The following is a 21,820-nucleotide window of genomic DNA, read 5'->3' as shown; positions in this document are numbered from 1 at the left end:
TTTCCTCTAATCATATCTTTCCTTTGTGTATTTGTGTTTCTCATCCAAACTAGTTTTATAAATTTATTATAATTTTTAAAGTTTTAATTGGTTGAAAATCCCATACGGTAAATCAACCTAATAATTTTCACTGTGCTTTGGCGCGGCACTACAAACCCGTGAGAACAACCCCTCGCAATCCGGCATTGGTTCCGAAAGCCACCACCCACCAACCACCCCCCGTGCACGGGCACCCCGACACTAGGCGGCTCCGCACTGGGCATATTTTATGTACTTAACCAGGAGAGTAAGAGAACTTCACTAGAGCAGAGCAAAGCGCCTGAGAGCACGAATTTTCCACCGTCGTCGCTGCTGCTGCTGCCGTTGCACAGTGCTTAGATCGCTTCGTAAATAGTCATAGAGGCAGTACCGGAGTTTAGTCGGTTCGACTCGAGATTTGTCTCTTCCCTTGCGGGCGGGGGCCCATAGGTCACCCTACTAACACGCTGCTCGCTTAGTGAACCCAAGTGGATCTAAGTGGAATAAGAGAGTTTGTCCGACCGTTCGACCTGCAACGGGCCAGAACGACGACGACGACGACGACGACTGACGACTGCAAGAAAAGTGCCTCTCGAGCGTCACTCGTTTTTTGTTCCCCCCCGTTCGTCGGGTGGGTCGGCTGGCAAGAAGTCACCCTCAGCGAGCACTTACTCGGGGTCCACCCAGAACAGTCAGTCCACCACCGCCCAAAAGGTGCTAATTGAAGACCAACTGGAAGAAGCAGAAGAAAAAAAAACTCAGTCAACAACAATCAAGTGATCGAGACTGAAGTTTAGCGCTTCTGATCTCTAGTCCGGGGTGTTTGTGTGTTTTTTTTTTTTGCGGATCGTTTCATTAGGCAGTGTGAAGTGACCATTTTTTGCTTGGCTGGAATTTCGGCGACATCGCGCGTTGAGTTCCGTGTGTCCGGCGACCGTTTGTTGGTGTAGTATTTTGATTCGTGCCTACCGCGGCGGCGGACAGTACGCAATACCCGACCAACAGATCGTAAGATCGCCTTTCCCGGAACGAGAAGAAATTGGATGCAAAATTTGTGCGAGCGAAAAAAAAAGTTCCATTAATTAATCGGCATCGGTCTAAGGTTATCTGCTAGTTCGTGTGTGTTATTAGTAGCTTAGCCCTCTGTGACGGTGTGAGTGAGTGAATGAGTGATTCCATCGGTGGGAAGTAAGTACTGCTGCAACACACCTGTGTAGATAACACGAGCCGCAAACAGCAGCAGCAGCAATAGTGGCCTGGCAGCTCGCATTGATATGCGGAATATGCGCGGATCGTGAAGCGATCTGCTGCGCAAGGCTATCCGCCAGATGCTGCTGTGCGAGCGAAACTGCGCTAAACCTCGGAATTGGAAACAAATTGCCTGCGAACCGCGAACCGCGGAGTGTTATTGATGATCCGATGCGATAAGTGCTTATAAGTGCTGATGATGAAAAACAAAAGAGCACAGAAACGTAGGAGAAAAACGATCGTTCGATAATAGTGAAAGATGAATGTCTCTGTTTTTTTTCTGTTTGTGACTAATTTTGTCACAGCGTAAATCAAAGCTTAAACTTTTCGTTTTTCATGGATGATGGCCACCAAAAAAAAAAAAAGATCGCAGTCTGAACTGGCTGTGTTCGGTGGATTGTGACAAACGGCGGACTGTCATAAATTTCAGACACACCGCGCTTATTGGACGGTTCATCCCGTAACGAGCGAACATTAAGCGAACGAACGACGATTGCTAATTGAAACATTTCAGGTTATTGTAAAGTCCTGATTCGGATCAACTTTGTTAAAGTGTTTGCTTGACTCACCGCAACTGTTATGGTGAATGGTTAAAGATTTGCTTTACCGTAAGTTTTAATTGGCTGTTGTCGGGTTGAATTTATTCTAAATTAAAATCATTATGCTAATTTTGATTGCCCGTAAAACAGGTAATTTGACGGATTTGATTTAGTTGTAATTAAATTGTGCGCACGTAACCCGCACTTGAGCTAATTGATTCAAAGTTTTATTGTTAAAAGTAAAACCTTATTTATTCGTCCGTCTCTCGAGAGATTTGTCCTTCTCCTTTTGCGGCAAATTCTGCAACCAACTGCTGCTGCTCATGTACGTACGGCAATTGTGGTGGCACACTGCAATCCACTATCCACCAGCAGCAACTCGAACAGTAGTGCTAGTTCGAGTCCACCAGCTGAGACTCTAACGTACGACGGCCGATCAACGTCGTTCCTAAATTTTATTCATTTGAAATTAAGATTTTTACTGCTAATAAAATGCTAATTTCTTTTCGGAAATATGTTTACCTATTGCCTATTGCGTCAGCAGTGTTAGTCAGTTTGTTTACTAATATACAAATGGAAAGTCGGTGGTGACCTCTTGACAGAGCTAAAGTGAGCCAAAGTATTTTTCTATGGAAATTAATTTGTTTCGATTATACACTTCGTCATCATAAGTTACTTATTGATTTTATGTTGGATATTTTATGAAGGCTTATCAATATCAGTTTGTGAATCTGACTTTCAATGGTAGATCTGTTTTTTTTTTGTTATAGAAGATGATTTTTAGACTTTAGCCTTATATAAGAATGTAAAACTATGACCTTTATGATCTTTCATGTTTCATTTGTTGTTAATAAACAATAACTTTTGTATGCGATTTTTTATTTTTCGTTTGCATTACTATTTTGTCATTGTCTTTCAGCAGCTTTTTTTATTTTTTGTGCAAGTGTTGAGTTATTCTTAATTTTTTTGTATTATATTTTGCAGCTATTTTAAACTATTTTATTTATTTTTTTCATCTTTAATTCAAACTTTATCACTCTTTTTCTTGTTTTTATTCTCTGTTTTGTCTAATATTTCTTTAGTAAGATCTTAACTAAATCTGGGGATTTTTCAAAACTGTAGCACAGACTCGAAGATCGAACTGCTCCAGAAGTTTTATGAAATTTTGTACCCGGGAATAATATATGGACTTGTGAACGAAAAAAATATTTGATTACAGTGGCATTCCGATTATATCTACACTTTATTTAATCTACTCCCGATTTTAGGTACCCACGATTTTGTCTACCATTTGCTCCCGTTTTTATCTATCTTTTTTTAAACTGTCATTTTAACCATGCGGAATGAAAATTTGCAAGGTTTCAAGAATTTATTCATAAAAGAGAAAATTTCTTTGTCTTTTATAGTTAACTATATGGCATCTGCGGTATGTAAATTTACACAGAATGGGAATCTCTGCTCTCTCTGCTAGGAACTGTGATTTATCAACTTTTCTTTTCTTAAAAATTCATAACTTTTGAACCATTGAACCGATTTTGATCATTTTATTACCAATTAAATGGTATTTTAATCAGTTTTTGTAAAAAAAAAACATTAAGGGAAACCCTACTCGGGAAAGTCGGAAAAATCGAATTTTATTTTTTTGCATTTTCTAGACGCTTATATCTTCAGAAATGCCATGCCTAAAGGATATTTTGATATCTGATCTCATTGCGAACTTACGGCAAATATTGTGGAGTCACCTCAAGGGAAGTCCATTGCTGTTTGCTGTACGAAACTTTGAACGCGTTTTCCCCAAAACCATGCTTCTTTAGTTGGCGGTACGTGTATCTCAGAGTCTAGTGGACGTTACGTAGCCGTTTTTTGATATTTCAATTTTTCAATTTTTTATCAGCTCTTAATTGGCGATTTTTGATGAAAAAACACCTTTCTTTTGGAGAAATTGCTGCCATTTTGGTAATTTTTCGAACGTTCAAAAACTCCTACATAACAACATGGTTCCCGGCACGTACCGCCAGTAAGGAATTATTTTCTAGAGGGCATTCACGCGCCCACCTGCCACCAGCATAATAATCACTATTTTGGTATCGAAAAAATACAAAATATATCTTCAAATATTAAGATAACCAATAACCAAAATACTTCAACACTTAGCTATAATTCTAGCATGAGAAAAAAATTTACGGAAATCTATTATTTTTTAGTCTTCCAGAGTAGGGTCCCCCTTTAAACTAAAGTTAAAAATTTTTTATGATTTTAAAAGCATTTTTAATAGCCTTGAACCACTTAAAACCATTCAAAACATTTAAAATATTCGTTTTATTATGTTTTAATTGAAAGCCTGTTGTTTACAAAAGATACCAAAAAACAGATATGCAAAATGCAACACTTTTAGTTTTTGTGATACTTTTGACGTAGGACTACGTCTTACAGCAAGTTTTGAGATAGGGTGTCATTCCAAAAAATCAAAAAATGCGAGCGTCACGAAAAATGAAAGGTTTTGAACGCTAATAGCTCAGCGGGTTTCCGATCGATTTTCAATATTCTTACACCAATCGATCGGAAAATCTTCTAAGAATTGACCCAAAATGAATAAAAGTATGGATTCTCGATGTTGAACTATTGAAAAATTGAAAATAATGAACCTATGTTTTACCAGAATTCTCGCTTCGTGATTGGTTGGAAGATTCTTTACGATGATCTAAACCTATACCAATTTGATATCTGTGCTTGGGAAGTAAGCCAAAACAAGTGACAAAGCTTCCCCATTTCAACAAGATTTCTTAACACCGTGGTTCAACCTAGACCATTTTGATGTCCTTGCTTGGGAAGTACGCCAGAGAGAGTGACCAAGCCCCCTCGTGCCAACAGATTTCTTACAAACGCGATTAAACCTAGTCCAATCTGATGTCTGTGTTAGGGAAGTGGGTCAGAAAAAACGACACAAGTCCGTTGTCACAACAGATCGCAAATTCTTTACTGCGAGACGATTAAACCTCGGCGAACTTGATATCTGTGTTGGAAAAATGTGCTACAGCTGTAGTGTTCGGTTATAATACGACTCTGTATGAATACACATGCTTGCCGTTTCATTAGAAGTGTAGTGGAAAGATGTGCTGTTGATAAAATAGGATTGAATTGGTAAAATCCCTTCAACGTGGGAAACCAAGGATAATAAAAACAATCTTTAATTTCAGTAAGGTAGCAGGAAAGCAATAGTTTGTGTTCTTTATTTTGTTAAATTGTTTTCAAATGCACAGTCTTTTGAGAATTGAATGTATGCAATGTTACTACTTTGATAAATGTTACATACAACGCAAAAAAAAGCAAAGCCATGGGTTTATACCGTCTTTAGACATTACCCTTCTTTATCGACAGACTTCGCAGCCGGCTGTTAGAGTACAGGAAAATTACGGGGCCAGTGCAACAATCCTACTGACACTAACTAGCAAGCACCGCCTAGCCGAGATTCGAACATACGACGACTGGCTTGTTAGACCAGCATCGTACCTCGAAGCTAGGCTGGGCAGAACGTACATACAACGCATGTAGCATGTATATATGCTGCATATAGCATGTATACATGAAGAATCGAATAATTACAAGCATGAACACATGCTACTATCACTACAAAGAGACTTACGTAGTCCTGCGTCACCTATATATGCGGTCGTGTCTTGTGCACAACCCCTCTGATTTTTTTTAAAGAAGCTGCGAAAAGCAATGGATTCGCATGGTATTTTATTTCTGCCTGCGATGACGAACCAGAGACGCATTTCTTTGACAAAAATACCCCTTTTATTACAACTAAACCATGTGTCTCCATTGTATTTCCGCCATTTTGTAAAAACTGGGTGACCCTTTGGTCAACACAAAACACAAAAGCGACTGTTTTCAATGTTTTTGAGATCACAAAAAATTTTGAGCTTCAATATTTTTTTCTGAAAAGCTCATTAAAATATGTACTTGCCATTTGGTATTAAAATCATTTGAATCGGTTCAGTGGTTCAAACGTTATGAATTTGTACAGAAAGAAAGCAGGATAAAAATGATCATTTTTGGGACCACCCTGACTCAGAAAGGAGAACCCTAAGTGTCAAAGAAAAATACGGGTCTAAAATTTACTGCAAAGAAACAATTACACAAATTTTAAATCAAATCGGAACAATTTTGAATTTCGATATGCCTTTTTCCATAAAATGCATTGTGGCTAAAGGCTGATATGAATAAAATACTATAAGTCCTATGCGTAAAATTACACTAAAATAATACATAATTGAAGAAAATGATCAATATCAACAATATTTTGACGTAGGACTACGTATTTGTTTACTATACTGGGACTGGGTAGCACTTTGTGAAAAACTACAAGGTATACAGCCCTAAGGGATGGACGAAAGGGTGACGTAGAACTCTATCAGATCATCAGATCAAAGAATAAAGTAAACTGCATTTCTGGCATATGTATGTTTATAAGAATCTGTGAGTGCTGTTGTTTAAGTGAATATTTAAAAGAGAAGAGCGAAATATTCAGATTCAATTCTTCATGCTATGGTAGGCTATGAAAATACGTATACGGGGTTTCATAAATACAACGCCTGCACCCTTTCAGACATAGAGATTTCTTTTAAAAATCACTTGTGTGCATCATAAAGGGTGAAATGGTAATGAATGACCAGCCCACAGATTTTTGTATTGAATATGATTATGCGTAGCTTGATTTGTTTCAATAACCTTACTTTAACTCGCATGTGGCCTTTAAAAGGGCCATTGGTTACAGATAACATTAAAGCCAAAGCACGTTCATCGCAAATATGACGTGCCATTCGAATGTTCATCTCTTTTGACATGAATGGCAACAAGCACGTAAGTTAGCGGCGTCGATTCACTGTCTGTTGCTTCGAGAAGGTTTTACTAGTTTATTTTCACAGCTTACCGCTTGTTGCAAAGCAGAAAATATAGCACATACGCAAAAATTTCTGTTTTATTTGTATGAGAGTCCTTATCCTCCTACCACAGGGGTGAGGGGTCTCAAACCATCATAAAATAAATAAATTCAAAATAAATTCATGCCTCCAAAAACCCCCACATGCCAAATTTTGGTTCCATTTGCTTAATTAGTCCTCGAGTTATGAGGAAATTTATGTTTCATTTGTATTGGAGCCCCCCCCCCCTCTTAGAAGAAGGAGTCTCAGTACGCCATAGAAAAACATCTTTCCTCGAAAAACCTCCACATGCCAATTTGGTTCCATTTGCTTGATTAGTTCTAGAGTTATGAGGAAATGTGTATTTAATTTGTATGGGAGCCCTCCCCTCCTTTTAGAAGGGGAAGAGGTTTCAGTACACTTTAGAAAGAAATCCTGAAACCCCCACATGCCAAATTTGGTTCCATTTGCCTGATTAATTCTCGAGTTTTGAGGAAATTTGTGTTTCATCTGTATAGGAGCCCTCCCTCTTACGCCCTCCTTAAAATTGTTCTCTTACCGCCCTATAAAATTGCTGGTCACTTTATGTATCCAACGACATATAAATTATTCAGTTTCGTTCAGTAGTATAGTAGCTATTAGCGTTTGAAATATTTCATTCAAACGTTACACTTCTATTTTTCGTTTTTACGAAGTGCTACCCAGTATAGTAAACAAAGACGTAGTCCTACGTCAAAAAATATTTTAAAAACTAAAAATGGATTTCCCGAAAAACACCATATCAGAAATTGATGAATTTTTTTCTCGAGACAGATAATTATATGGCCTACAAGTTTTCCATACATTGCAAAATGGTCAAATTGAAGAGAAAAAAGTTTTCCTAATAAAATCTTTTTCATATACACACTGAAAAAAAGATATAAATAGCTAAAAGTTTTGGTTAGAAAAACTTTTTTCTCTTAAATATGACCACTGTGCAATGTATGGAAGAATTGTAGGCCGTATAATTATCTATCTTTAGAAAAACTTCATGAATTTCTAAGTTGGCGTTTTTCGGGAAATCGATTTTTAAGTTTTGAAATGCTTTTTTCAGTGTAGGGAATAATTTTTATTTTTTTCAATATTTTTTCTTGAGAATTCAACATATTTTCTAAAAGTCACTCATGTCATTTTTTTATTGGTGCTATAACTTTGGAAATACTGAAATCTAAAATTAAATAAAAAATTAAATTAAGTAAAAATAAAAATTCGTATTCTACTAAGACGCTCCAAAAAGTTTAGTCAATACTGAAATATTTTGCAATTTTGGAAAAACTAAGTGTACAAAGTTGCTTATTTACATGAACTCTTTACACACACAAGTTTCATTGAATTCTGAGAGGGTGCTGCCAACTCCATAGAGGAGTTGGCGTGAAATCCGTAACAAGTGTTGAGTTTTATCTTAATAATTGAGTCAACCAGTTGAGACGAGCAGCCAAGTCTAGCCCATTATCTTTCTTTATTTTTTTATCTTTCCATCTGCAGAGTTTTATTTACGATTTTTCATTTTCTGGTTTTTATTTTCTGTTTTTTGTTTTCTAGTTTTTATTTTGTATTTTCTGTTTTTTGTTTTCTAAGTTCTCTTATGTATTTTCTGTTTTCTATTTATTTTTTATACCCAGTTTCTATTTTTTATTTAGGCCATTTTCTCTTCCATTTTCGGTTTTCTATTTTCTTTTTTGTTCTCGTTCTCTGATTTTTATTTTCTAATTCATATTTTCTATTTTTTACAGTCTATTTTCAATCTTATATTCCGTTTACCACATTCTATCTTCTATATACTGCTTTCTAAATAAAATTTCCTATTTGCTTTTTTCTATATTCGAATGTACCTACTGCTTGCTATTTTCTATTTTCCATTTTCTATTTTGTAATTTTTATTTTATATTTTCTGTTTCCAACTTCTTCTTTTTATTTTCTATTTCCTATTTTCTAAATTAAAATTATGTATATTCTATTTTCTATTTTCTAAACTCAGTTTTTATTCCCTGTTATCTACTTTTAATTTTTTACTTTTTGTTTTCCATTTTATACCCTCTGTTTTGTGTTTCTTGTTTCCTATTTTCTCAATATTTTTTTGAAACGGTGGTCCTACAATTGATAAAGGGACGGTAGGGGAAAGAAATTAAATTTTTTTGGTGAAGGAGGAGAAATAGCGGAAAGATGAGGATGATGGGGGAGGTATTGGTAGCTACGCTTAACAAGTAGTCGTTTTGACTCCTACCTTTTGTCCAATACTGCAAGGTGCATGAGTCGAACCAAGCTATAATCTGAGATTATAACCGGATTCGAACCTGTACCTTTGAACCATAGAGGTGTTGGACAAAAGGAGACTGCCAACCCCACTTATTACGATTGCGACACGTTTGGTTGGGTTTTAGACACAAATTGTGCCTCTTCCTCCGTCTACTGTTGTAGATAACCACCGACCGAGAAGTTTTTAAATCTAGCTTGTTTTTACTGGCATGATGACGACACTATGCAGGCCCTTACGACTCGCAAGGTACTACACGTGACGTCGGTCGTCTGTCAGCATGTTAGTCGCGATTCCCAGCGCGAGTTTTCGGGGAAAGGTCCCGTTCCTATGAAATAGACTAATCTCATATTTTTACGGAAGGGACGGAAGGGGAAAGAAATGAAAAATTTTTGATGAAGGAGGAGAAAGAGCGGAACGGTGAGGAGGAGGGGGGAAGTATTGGAAGCTAAAACATGAGATTAGTCCTATTTTCTGTTTAATGAAACTGTGGAAATTCGACAATGAACCGGAAAAAAACATAGATGGAAAATATATGTGCATGAGCGAACGCTTGGGCAACCAGTAAATTCAAAAGCTTAAAAAAGTTAAGGAAAAATGCTGTTAAGATCGACTGAGGTACATATATTGTATTGCGAATTTTCGGCTTTCCAGTCAGTTTTTTATTGAAAACGGCTTTTTTATACTGCCTGACGTTTCGGCCTTTGGTTTTGGCCTTTTTCAAAGGTAATATGGTTACGTTTTCTTGTCTAATCATTGATTGCCAACGGAAGGAAGTTCAACTTTTAACAGCTCCAATTGCATTGGTTTGGTGACACAATAATGTACACACCTAAACCTTTCGACCATAGTGCACAACTTTGAAAACCTTTGAAAAAAGCCAAAACCAAAGGCCAAAACGTCAGGCAGTATAAAAAAGCCGTTTTCAAAAAAAACTGACTGGAAAGCCGTTAAGGAAAAAATTAACTTTTTAGAGCGTTGCATGAGAGCCAGTATTCACATAACTTTTTCGAACAGATACCATTTGTGAGAGTTAACTTTTCCAAGAGTCCACTATTTTTTAATTTTTGTTTTCTATTTTTCACTTTTTTTGTTTTCTTTTTTCTATTTTCTACTTTTTGATTTCTATTTTCTGTTTCTACTTTTGATTTTCTATACGTGTTTCCTATTTTTTGTTTTCTATTCAGTATTTTTTATTTTTTTTCTACTCCCTAATTTATATTAATTTATTTCTGTTTTTATTTTCTATTTCCAGTTTCCTATTTTCTTGTTTTGTTTGCTAGTTCCTAATTTGAATTTTTTATTTTTCAAGTATTTTCTGTTTTATAAATTCTATTTTCTTGTTTTCTGTCTTCTATTTCTTAATTTTTAATTTGATTCTTTTGATTTTCTATTTTTTAGTTTCAATTTTCTATTTCCAAGTTTCTATTTTCCATTTTCTGTTTACTATTTTTTTCTCTATTTCCTTTTCTGTTTCCGATTCTTTGCTTTCCATTTCTTTTATTCTATTTTCCAAATTATCGTATTATCCTGTTATGCAGCTATTCGTGTCGTGCTATTCTAACATTTATCATATCACGCCCTTCTCGTGAGTACCTCTGTCGTTCCCGTTCACTCAGGCGTTGATCCGGTCGCTCGAATTCGCGAGGTAGGAGAACCCTAGAACAGGACATGACATGTGACTTCTTCTTCTTCTTGTTTTTGTTTTGGCGATTCCCTTTCAAAATTTACTACGGCAAGCGAAAAGTGTTTCCAAGAATGCAGCTGCAATTTATGATAGAAGCCACTTGTCCTAGTTGATCACTAATTACAAAAAAAAATAGATCCAATCTGATCGAATAATACTTACATTTCGATTTAGTTTGTTTTATGTTAACACGCCACGATAAATAAACTCTTAAAAACCTAGTAACGTGAAAAACTTGATTGTTTAAGGGTTTGCTGTGGTTTCCAGCCACACTTTTGCCCTTCCCTTGTGAATTTTTGTTTCTGCAGTTGCACGCATGAAATCAGCCAATCAGGAAGCTGGCTCTTTTTTGACAGCAAATTGACTCTTTTGCGATACAACGTGTCAAGTCCTGTCCTAGGGAGAACCCTGTTTAACAATTTTGAGTAAGCGTTAGCATCATGAAAAATTTGACTCGAACTGAAAATTTGTGATATTAGGTTTAAAACAATGTCTAGGCGAAGGTAGTACTCGAATCGAACCCACAACTGTCAGTCGCCGTTCGAACGTGGTATTTGATTACGCCGCCGTCAAGCTGTCTTCTATTCTATAGAGTGATATTGAGATTTGCTTCATTTTTATAATTTACTGTTTCCTATTTTTTCTTAATTTGTATTTTTTGTTTTTATTTCGACATACTGTTTTGCATTTTCCATCTTCCCTCTTCTCCCTTTATCTTTTGCTTTATATTTTCAGTAAAACTGATTCATATTTTCTGCTTGCTAAGTGTTTTATATCATCTTATTAATATTGATGTTCAGTTATGTATTTGTTTCCTCTACTTTTGTTCTTTGTCCACTTTCTGTTCCTCTGTTACCATGTATTTCTCTTAACTTTTACCAATTTGCGTTTTCATTTCCTATGCAGTGAAACCGCTGTTTGTGTGCTCAATTTTTACACAAATTTTGGAATTTATGCAGAATGTTTCCTTCACGTAAAAAGCAACTTCAGTGTGCATATTTTTGTACCGTTTTAGATTTTCCTGTTTTCCTATTCTCTTATTTCACTATGTTTCCATCTTATGTTACCTATTTTGGTATGTTTCTTTTCCTATTTCATATTATTTTTTTGTCTTTAATTTTTTCTATTCAACCCTCAAACTTTTTCTCCTTTTTTATACAATTTTAGTAAAGTATAATACAAATGTTTCAATGCTCTGACTCAGTTTAACCCTAATTGCTGGAAGGCTTGAATTTTGGAAGTTTTCTAATTGATTTTCACTCAGTTTTAATGTTTGTAATATGTTATAACTTTGAAATTTTACAATTATTTTGTGAACTTTATTCGTTAAAGGCATATGTTTTGCGGAATATTCTAAATAATATTTCTATATTGATTAGGGTTCAAGCAGTTGGAAGCTTACTAATAATTTTTTTTCTGATTTAGTAATTTGTAATTGATCAGTATTTTTCCACAACGCAGTATGTTTGGTGATTCAATTATAATTTTAATTTTTATATTATACTTTTTTGGGCTCAAAATTTGTTATTTGCAAATGTGGAGATTTTATTCCATTTTTAAAAATTGGTTTTATTTTTCAAAGGGGTTTACCAAAGGTAACACTGTTAAAGAACAACCAACCAGCTGACGTAACTTGGGCTGGCATTGAATCTAACAGCCAAAGTTGCATAACTTCCGTATTAGGAATTGTCCACGACTGTTCCAGTTCCAGAATCACAAAAAAAATCAGTGTTGATTACTTTGAAGTAGACCGCGAAAGCACCATTTTCGCTGGTGGTAAATGTCACGAAGTGTGCTATCCAGCATCAACTAAATATACCTACTACGTATTTCTAAATATAAACGACTTAGCACTTCACCACGGTCGCCAAATGACGACGCGTCGCGTCGGCTCGAATGGTATCGATTGTTTCGTATGGTTTTCAGTGAGCTTTTTTCGTCTATTGGCCACCCGCTAGCAGCAAAAAAACAAAATTATAAGAAACGATATTACCACGGGTGTGTGCCCCGTGCGGTAGTAAATAGCCCCCCCGCTCCGATGAATGTGCACAAACATTAACCGGGTTTGGGCTTGCGGTGATTTTGCTCGCCACGAGTAGCCATCTATTTATGGCCATCAATCGAGGCGGACGGACATTTTCGGGCGCTTGATTGCACCCCCCGGACGGATGAATAAACAACTTCTACCCAAAAGCGTTGCTTACCATCATACCTAAAAGGACGCGGGCAGCCGTCAAAATTTTGGACGAAGAAGAGGAGTCTAAGTACCGCCCAAGGTTGGTACAATATGCGTCCGCACGGTATGGCACGGGCGCGGCGGGTGTTGGCTAATGGTAATTTTGTTTAATCTATCGATTAGAGCATGAATATGTTTACCGAATCGGTTCGTATTGTTGGACGTTGGGAGGACAAGACGAATATTAATATAATTTAAGCTAATTGATGAGCTTGTTAAACGGTGTTGTAACCAAGCAAAGCAAGGTTACCAACCTTAGCAACCTCTGGTATCGTGACTGAAATTGACTTTCACGCAACAATGCTGTTTGTTGGTTGGTTGCTAAAGCAACTTTCGGGTTGCTGCCTGCTGCACGCATAGAACATCTACGTTTCGTTTGAGTAAACCGGCAGCACTGCTGGCCTGACCGGTCGGTCGGTCGGTCGGTACGGTACACACGGTGAAGGGCTAACAAACCATCGAATTCCAACCGACAACCGGAGTAGAGTCTTCTTACGCCCAGTTACACCAATAGCCGGGCCGGTTGCAACCCCAGCCCGGCCGAGCCAGCGTATGTGTGCGCCAAGATTTCCTTCACCCCCACCCGCCGCGCGGTACGGTTACGAGTGAGAAGAAAAAGCGACCCACTTTGTCCGGGTTTGCTCGGGTGGCCGGGGCGGAAAAGCGGCAGCCGACTGACTGCTTGCTAGCTAGAAGTAATTCTACCTTCGCTTGCGCGCTCGCTCGAGCTGCGCGGCTGGCTGGTGTGGTGGTTCAGCGGCACGGCGTCTCGCTGGCATGCAATTGCCGTCGTTCTGCTGTTTGTCGGAGGCATTCGTCGCGGTGAGAACCATGCACCAGCCGCAGTCGCAGCGGTGACTTGGCACGCAACAAGTGGCAACGAACCGTACGAGCGCGCGCACGCGGTCTCTGTCGTCGTGTGGCCCGATTCTGATCGACTACCGGACTACCGGAGTGAGGAGTTTTCGAGTTCGAGTTTTTCCGACCCGCGCGCGCTGGATGTGTTTGTAGAAGAAAGTGAAACCCCACAGCGGGAATGAAAGTGGATTATACAATTTCAGTTTGGTGCTTTAAATGGAAATTTACCTTATTTTTTTTTTTTTGAAGGGTGAGACGTGAGACCACTACCGTGTGTGTGTTACAGTTTGCATGAGTCACGTTCTTTTTTATTGCGATCGTGGTCACAACATAGCAGGCCTCGAATGTAATTGCACTCAGCTGTCAGTGAAGTGAGTTTTTCAGCAAACCAAACTACGCGATCGACGGACGGAACTACCTAAACGTGAAAAGAATTGGAAATGGTCGAAGTCGAAACCGACCAACCCCCGATCGCGTGTGTAGGACAAACAATTTGCTTTTAGCGGCGCATCCGAGGATTGACCCTGGAGTTCCGTCCGTTCGCTACTTTGAGACGAAAAGTCATTACACAGATATTTCCACCTCGAATCGCGAAGATGAAACGGAGCTGTGATGCTGTGGCGGCAACAAAACATCAGTCAGTGTGTGGTGAAGGTTTTGTTTTGTTTGAGGATTGTTCTATTTCGATACTGCGCTGTTTAGAGTGTGCGACTCAGAGTAACTTATTCAGAAGGTGAAGACAGTCGGACAGGTCGGTGTCGGACGGTTTGTGATAAATTACCTATTTGTGTTCTTCGTGACAAATGTCGCCGCAGTAGCTTTGAGTTGCGAGGTTAACAGCTTAGTGTCAACCATGGTTCATCGGTGCGCGGGGCGCGATGGAGACAATCTTTTCGCCTTGACTAGAGATAAAGGGGGTCATCGGGATGGGTGTGGTGGGTAGGTGGGCTCGTAGAAGTTTATTTATGAATGCTTTATTTTTGGTAATGCCAAAGAGTTTTGACTCTTCCGCCTCATCACACAGAGATGATACTAGCATCGTGTATACTTCTGTGGTGCGTAGAATACTTCAACTCTCTGAAACTTACAACCATCGATCGGCCACAGATAAATTTTTTGTATTCCCCTCCCGGTTTTCAACCAGCCTAACATGAGTCAACAAGGAGCTATACCCGATCCTCAACCGGGACAAAATCCTTTGCTCTTTCCAATCCTTCCTGCCGTTTCATGCCGCCGTAGATGGTTTAATCTTTCTATTCTATGTTTCACATCCCGGGCTTCACCCCACTTCAATTCCCATGCTTGTTCCAGAACCTTCGTGCACTATCGAATCCTGTCCACCGCTTGAATCTTGGGTTTAATTGTTTCGGTTGCTCTTCCTTTGTTGGCCACCGTATCAGAGCTTCGATGTTTCCTGGGATTCCGGTATGACGTGGTATCCAACACAATACAGCATCGTTTCGTTCTATTTCTAATTGCACCGCTCGGATCCAAGGATGGTTGGTGATATTCTCTTGAACTACTGAGACGCAGTTTGCTGACTATTCTGTCCCGGCTCGTACTTAAATTTAGAGCAAGAACTAGTGTTTTAGCCTCCACAGAAAAGATAGAGCAACGATTAGGAATTCGTCCCACTTAGCACGCTTTTGTCATTTCTGGTTGCTGCAACCTATTTATGACTGAAATTAGTCATTAATCGGTTACCACAACTAGTTTATAACAATTGTGCTAGTAGGGGTCGCTATCGATTGTTGACTCAATCGACTAGCGAACAAAGCCCGCTCTCGACCTTCATCCAGAGGACCGTTCGTGAAAACGTAGGTAAAATCTCTGTTTTTTTCTTGTTCTAAAGCCGTCAAGAGCATCCTAGCTTTACTTGGTGCTTCACCGACTTTGAATTGACCTGTAATCGACCAGTCTGCTGTCGGTACAGCAAAGTTCCAGTTCCTCCTGATTGGCACTGGGAAGGGTGCCACCGGTGGTAACTCCATGTCAGTAAGATTCGCAAAAGCGCTCTCAGCCCGTCTGATTATCGACCAGATTTCTCCATCGAAGTTGGATAATGCTTTCTTCTCCTTCAGCTTGGATGATTTGGCGATAAGTTTCTGGCATGCCAACATCTGAAAAGGCAGCTCTCCGGATTCAGCAAATAGTGCTAACACCAGACTGGTCCGGATGGCTCCGGAAGTTATTCGCAGCATGACAATGTAAACTGGTTCTATCATTTTTCAGACACCTTTCTCGCTTTTGCTGACCCAATCGAAATCTAAACAAAATCCAGTTCAAATGGAATTCAAAACCAATTCAAGACGAATCCAAATTCCATCGAAATTCATCGGAACGATAGTAGCCTTGGAAATGTATATCAATGTCTTCCTCGTTCCTTCAGAAATCCTCTGTCCTAGAGTTTGTTGCAATTGTATTCGGTTCTTGCACCTCTTCTTGACAATCTTGGCGTGGGTTTCGAATCGGAATTTTTTCTGTTAACTACTGATTAACATCTTTTTTTTAAACTTTATTGAACCAATATAAATTCAATTAAAAGATAATGGTAATCCGATAAAAATCTTATCCAATTCCAGTCAAAATCGAACAAAAATTGTATTCAAAACTAATTGAAATCCAATCCAAATTCAACCTAATTCCTATTCAAGTCTAGTGTATCCTAAATCCCGTCCAAATACAATTTAAAATCAACTCAAATACAGCCCAAATTAATCCTAACTCAGTCGAAATCCAAATCCAATTGTAGTCCAATCCAAATCCAATTCAACATCTTTTCAAATCCAGCCCAAATCTAACTTAAATCCAGTTGAAATCCAAATCTAATCAAAATCCAACGCAAATTTAGTCGAAATGCAATTCAAAACTAATCCAAGGCCAATCCAAAATCAACTCAAATTCAATCAAAATCCAATCTAATTCCAATCGCAATACAATCCAATTTAAATTCAATCCAAATCTAATCGAAATCAAATCAAAATCGAGTTCAAATCCAATGCAAAACAAATCCAAATCCAGTCTAAATTTAACAGAAATCCAATCGAAATCCAATCCAAATCTGATCGAAATCCAATTCAAATTTAATCTGACCCAAAATCAATCCAAATCCAGTACGAAGTGAATCAAAAACTAACATAGTGTCGTCGTCCTGCCAGTAAAAACCAGTTAGATTTAAACTTCTCGCTCGGTGGCAATCTGCAATTGATGTAGGAAGAGGCACAATATGTGTCGATAACCCAACCAAACGTGTCGCTATCTTGATGAGTGGATTTTGCAGTCTCCTTTTGTCCAGCGCCTCTATGGGTCAAAGGTACAAGTACCAGCGAACCACATGCCCTGGCGGGTGTTGTGGGTTCGAATCCGGTTATAATCTCAGATTATAGTTTGGTTCGACTCATGCACCTTCCAGCACTGGACAAAAGGTTGGAGTCAAAATGAAGTAGTCGTTTCAAGCGTAGTTACCCCCCCTTTCTTTCCGCTCTTCCCCTCCTTCACCAAAAAAATTTCATTCCCCTACCGTCTCTTCATCAATTGTAGAACCATCGTTTCAAAAAAATATTAATATATATGTATGACCGCATTTCAAGGCCAAGACTAAAAACTTGAGATTAGTCTAACCCAATTCAATTCTGAACCAATCATCAATTAAGTTGAAATCCAGTCCAATTGGAATCCAGTCCAAATGGAATTCAAAACCAATCCAAGGCGAATCCAAATTAAATCGAAATCCAGTCTGAATCCAATCCAATTTGAGTTCAATCCCAATTTAATCGATATCCAATCCAAATCGAGTTCAAATCCAATGCCCGATCCGATCTTGTTCAAACTTTCAGACAATAAAATGTAACCCATTAGTAAGCTTTTGGCATATTTATTTCATTGAACTTCGATACCATAACCGTATGCTCGCACCTTACGCTTAACTCCACTCAGAAAGTTTTGTACAACATCTGGCTGCAGCTTCCTCCGATTTGACCTCCTTGGGATGTTTCCGTCTAGCCTGCTTCATAATAGTCCAGTATTTTTCGATGGGCCTTAGTTCCGATGCGTTTATGTCCTTGGGTACGAACCCCGTTGGCTTCGCACCACTCCAGGACATCCTTTGAATAGTGGCACAAAGCTAGATCCGGCTAGAAGATCGTAGGGCCCTCGTGTTGCTTCAACAGAGGAAGCAGACGCTTCTGTAGAAACTGCTTGAAGTGGATCTGCCCGTTTACAATCCTCCCGGTAGTCACGAACGGTGCACTTTGTTAATGTTTGTTACATGATGTATTTCTTGGCAAATTATGGAAGTTTCTGCATCATTACTTCGTCCGGAACATCAAACTTGTGCTGGATGGTGAAGTACAGTAGCCCCGGTAGCTGCCAGAAGTCCGCCTTGACGTAAGTCTCATCATTCATGATGGGAGAGTTAAGGATTTTCCAGCTGCTCGCGCAAAATAAATTCGCGACGTTCGTTGGTTTTTGGGTGACGTCATTTTTTCCAATTTTCGAAAAATTGACCGCGATAAAAATACAGTGTAAACAATACACTCTAAACTACTTCTACCCAAATTGTCAAGAGAAAATACCCTGTGGGTTATTTTGTACAGATTTTCTTCCGTGATGCAAATTGATGAGGGACACCCTTTAATCCCTAAATCCAGTCCAATTGAAATCCAATGCAAATCTAGTTCAAATGCATTTCAAAACGAATTCAAGAACAATTAAAATTCAATCAAAATTCAATCTAATTTAAATTGTAATCCAATCCAATCAAAATTCAACCCAAATCCAGTCCAAATCCAGCTCAAATTCCATTCGAATTCAATCCAAATTCAATCTAAATTCAATTCAAAACCAAACCAATCCAAATTTTATCCAATCTTATCAAATTCCAATTCAATTCCAATTCAAAACCCAGCCAAATTCAGCCCAAATTAAACCCAAATCCAATGCAAATCTAATCGAAATCTAATTCAAATTCAATCTAATCAAAAACTAATCTAATTCAATTCAAATCCAATTCAAGTTCAATCCAACCCCAATTCCAATTTAGTCGAAATATAATTACAAATTCAATCCAAATCCCGCCCACATTTAGCCCAAATCCAGTCGAAATCTAAATCCAATGCAAAATAAATCCAAATTCTTGCTACATCCCAAATCCTGTCGAAAGCCAAATCCAATCTAATTTCAATCGCAATCCAATCCAATTGAAATTCCAAATTCCAAATCAATTTTAATTTAGTCCAAATCCAATTGAAATCCAATGCAAATCTAATTCAAATTCAATCTAATCCAAAACCAATCTAATTCCAATTCAAATGCAATTTAAATAGAAATCAAATCCAATCGAAATATAGATTCAATCGTATTATAATCCAAATTCAATCCAAATCCAATTCAAATTCAGTGGAAATATAATTCCAAAATCAATCCAAATCCAACCCATATTTAGCACGAATCCACTTGAAATCCAAATCCATTTCATCTAATCGAAGTCCAATTCAAATTTAACCCAATCCAAATCCGATTGAAATTTAATCCAAATACAGTCAAAATCCAGTCCAATAGAAATCCAATCCAAATTCCATCAAAACCTAATCTAGTTCTAATCGCAATCCTATCCAATTTAATTCCAATCCAAATCTAATCCTAATCTAATTAAACCCAAATTCAATCCAATTCCATTTCAAAACTAATCCAAATTCAACCCAAAATCCAGTCAAATCAATTTAAAATCAATCCAAATCCAACCCAAATTTAACCCAAATCCAAATCCTTTTGATATCCAATCCAAATCTGATCGAAATTCAATTCAAATTTAATCCAATCCGATTCAAATCCAATTCCAATTAAAATCCAATCAAATTCCAAATCTTTTCAATCGTAATACAATTCTAATCGAAGTCTCAGCCAAACCCAATTCAAATTCAACTCAAATTCAGTTCAATCGAAATCCAAATCAAATTTAATCCAATCTAAATCCGATTCAAATTCAATCAAACTCTAATTGAAATCCATGTCCATATCCAATATCAATAAAAAAAATCAATCCAAATATATTCGAAATCCAGTCCAATTGAAATAACAGCCCGGACTCGATTATCAGGGTGTTCATTTTTATGTTCAGCCCGGATAATCGAATCGTTATTTTTGGAACAAATTTTTTTTGGTATGTCAAGTTTTTTGACATTTAGGTATCATGAATGTTTTATTTATTATTGATTTATCTTTCCAAAAGTCAGAAAATTCCTTTCTTGCGATATTTTTCCCAGATGATTTTTTTTGGTACAAAATTATTTTTTGTGTGTTATGATTTTCAATACTTAGGTGTTCTAAATGATTTTTTTTATTATTGATCAATCTCCCCTAAAGTCATAAGATACCTTTTTTGCAATTTTTTTTATTAATGATTGCGATAATGATGATGAAGATGATGATTTTTAAGTAAACAATTGTTTTCATTATCACAGGATTTGTTTTTGTTTTGTTCGCCGATAAAATGGATATAAGAAAGGAATTTTGTAGCTTTAGGGAGGTGAATCAATACTTGTCAAGTAAGAATCATCATGTAGCATGAAAACTGTATTATTAAGGTTTAAAATAAATCACCGAAAAAAAATATTTTTTTCCACCCGGATCCGAGTCTAAAAACACGGATAATCGAATTCCCGGGTAATCGAGTCCGGCCTGTACAATGAAAATCCAGTCGAAATGCATTTCTTCAAAATAAATTCAAGACCAACCCAAATTCAATGTAAATTCAATCAAAATCCGATCTAATTTCAATCGCAATCCAATCCAATTTAAATTCAACCCAAATACAGTCCAAATCCAATCCTGCTCAAACTCAATGTAAAACCAATCCAAATTCAAAATAAATTCGATTCAAAATCAATTCAAATCCAATCTAATCGAATTCCAATTCAAATACAATGCAAAATCAACCTAAAACCAATCCAATTTCAATTCAAATCCAATTTAATTCCGAACCAAATCCAATCGAAATATAAATTTAATCGTAATTTAATCCAAATCCAATACAAATATAGTCAAAATCCAGTCCAACAGATTCAATCCAAATCCCATATTATCAGGACAATACTTTCTAACAAAAATTTTCCACGGTGGTGAAAAACTCCGAAGCAAAGCAGGAAAAACTATATGCTTTCTAAATTATGTCTCGTTGGCAGTCAGTAAGTATCGGTTCCAGGTAAAATCGAAGCATTGTTTGTTGAGCATCTGCCTTAGATTTGATCAGCAAATAAATTTGAACATCGTCTAGCTATATCAGCCTGCACCGGTTGGCGATTTATATCAATAACAATTTCGAAAAAAGCAATGATTCTAGACTGCTTCCCTGGGGTACCTTAGACAAATTAGATAAACCCGTATGGTAACGATTTCACAGGCAAAACGCCAGTGAAGAAGATATGACTGGATATAGTAAACAGTCCGCTTCCAAACCAAGTTTGCACATCCAATACAAAAATATCGTAGAGTAGGGCGGGGCATAAGTGCGACGTTTGTTGAAATTGCCATTAATTTTCATGAGATATAAAGAAGCACAGCACCAAAATATATTTTATATTGATGCAATAACAGTCAACTATAAATCATCTGGAGTAATATTATTATGCAAAATAAATTCTTCATTTTTCTGATCAAGGGCCGAATCGCACTTTTGTCCCACTAGCGACTCAAAGTCCGAATACCGCCGGGCGGAAGTTGGAAATTTGAATCTATGAAATTAGCACATCATTAGCTAACAAAGCTCAATATCTTCAATCTGCGAAATGTTTCAGAAAGGAATATTCTCAATTTGCTATTTGTTTTTTTTTTGTTTTACCAGACACTGTGACACTGATAGACACTGTTTTGCTTCGGTCAGTATCCGTAGAACTCACAGTCTTCTGCAGACCTTTCATTTCTACAATCTGTAATACAGTGCCTTAAACTGTATATCTTTACCTATGCATTTTTGCTTCGTCCATGAACCGCACTTTTGCCCCGTCCGTGAATCACATT

The 21,820-nt window shown here is 37.5% G+C and overlaps 1 protein-coding gene across 3 annotated transcripts in view; it reads left to right on the top strand.

Moving 5' to 3' along the window:
* Positions 1 to 399: 399 nt before the first annotated feature.
* LOC128733073 (uncharacterized) overlaps positions 400 to 21,820 on the top strand; it is a 162,160-nt gene continuing 140,739 nt past the window's right edge. For all 3 annotated transcript variants that reach the window (XM_053826664.1, XM_053826666.1, XM_053826665.1), the window contains exon 1: positions 400 to 1,206. The gene's annotated coding sequence lies outside the window, so the exon portion shown is untranslated. The remainder of the gene's footprint in view (positions 1,207 to 21,820) is intronic.

The sequence above is a fragment of the Sabethes cyaneus genome, chromosome 1 (assembly GCF_943734655.1).
Source record: "Sabethes cyaneus chromosome 1, idSabCyanKW18_F2, whole genome shotgun sequence".
NCBI classification, from domain to species: Eukaryota; Metazoa; Arthropoda; class Insecta; order Diptera; family Culicidae; genus Sabethes; species Sabethes cyaneus.
The sequence above is the reverse complement of the archived record's forward strand: the minus strand, read 5'-3'. Positions and strand labels throughout refer to the sequence as shown.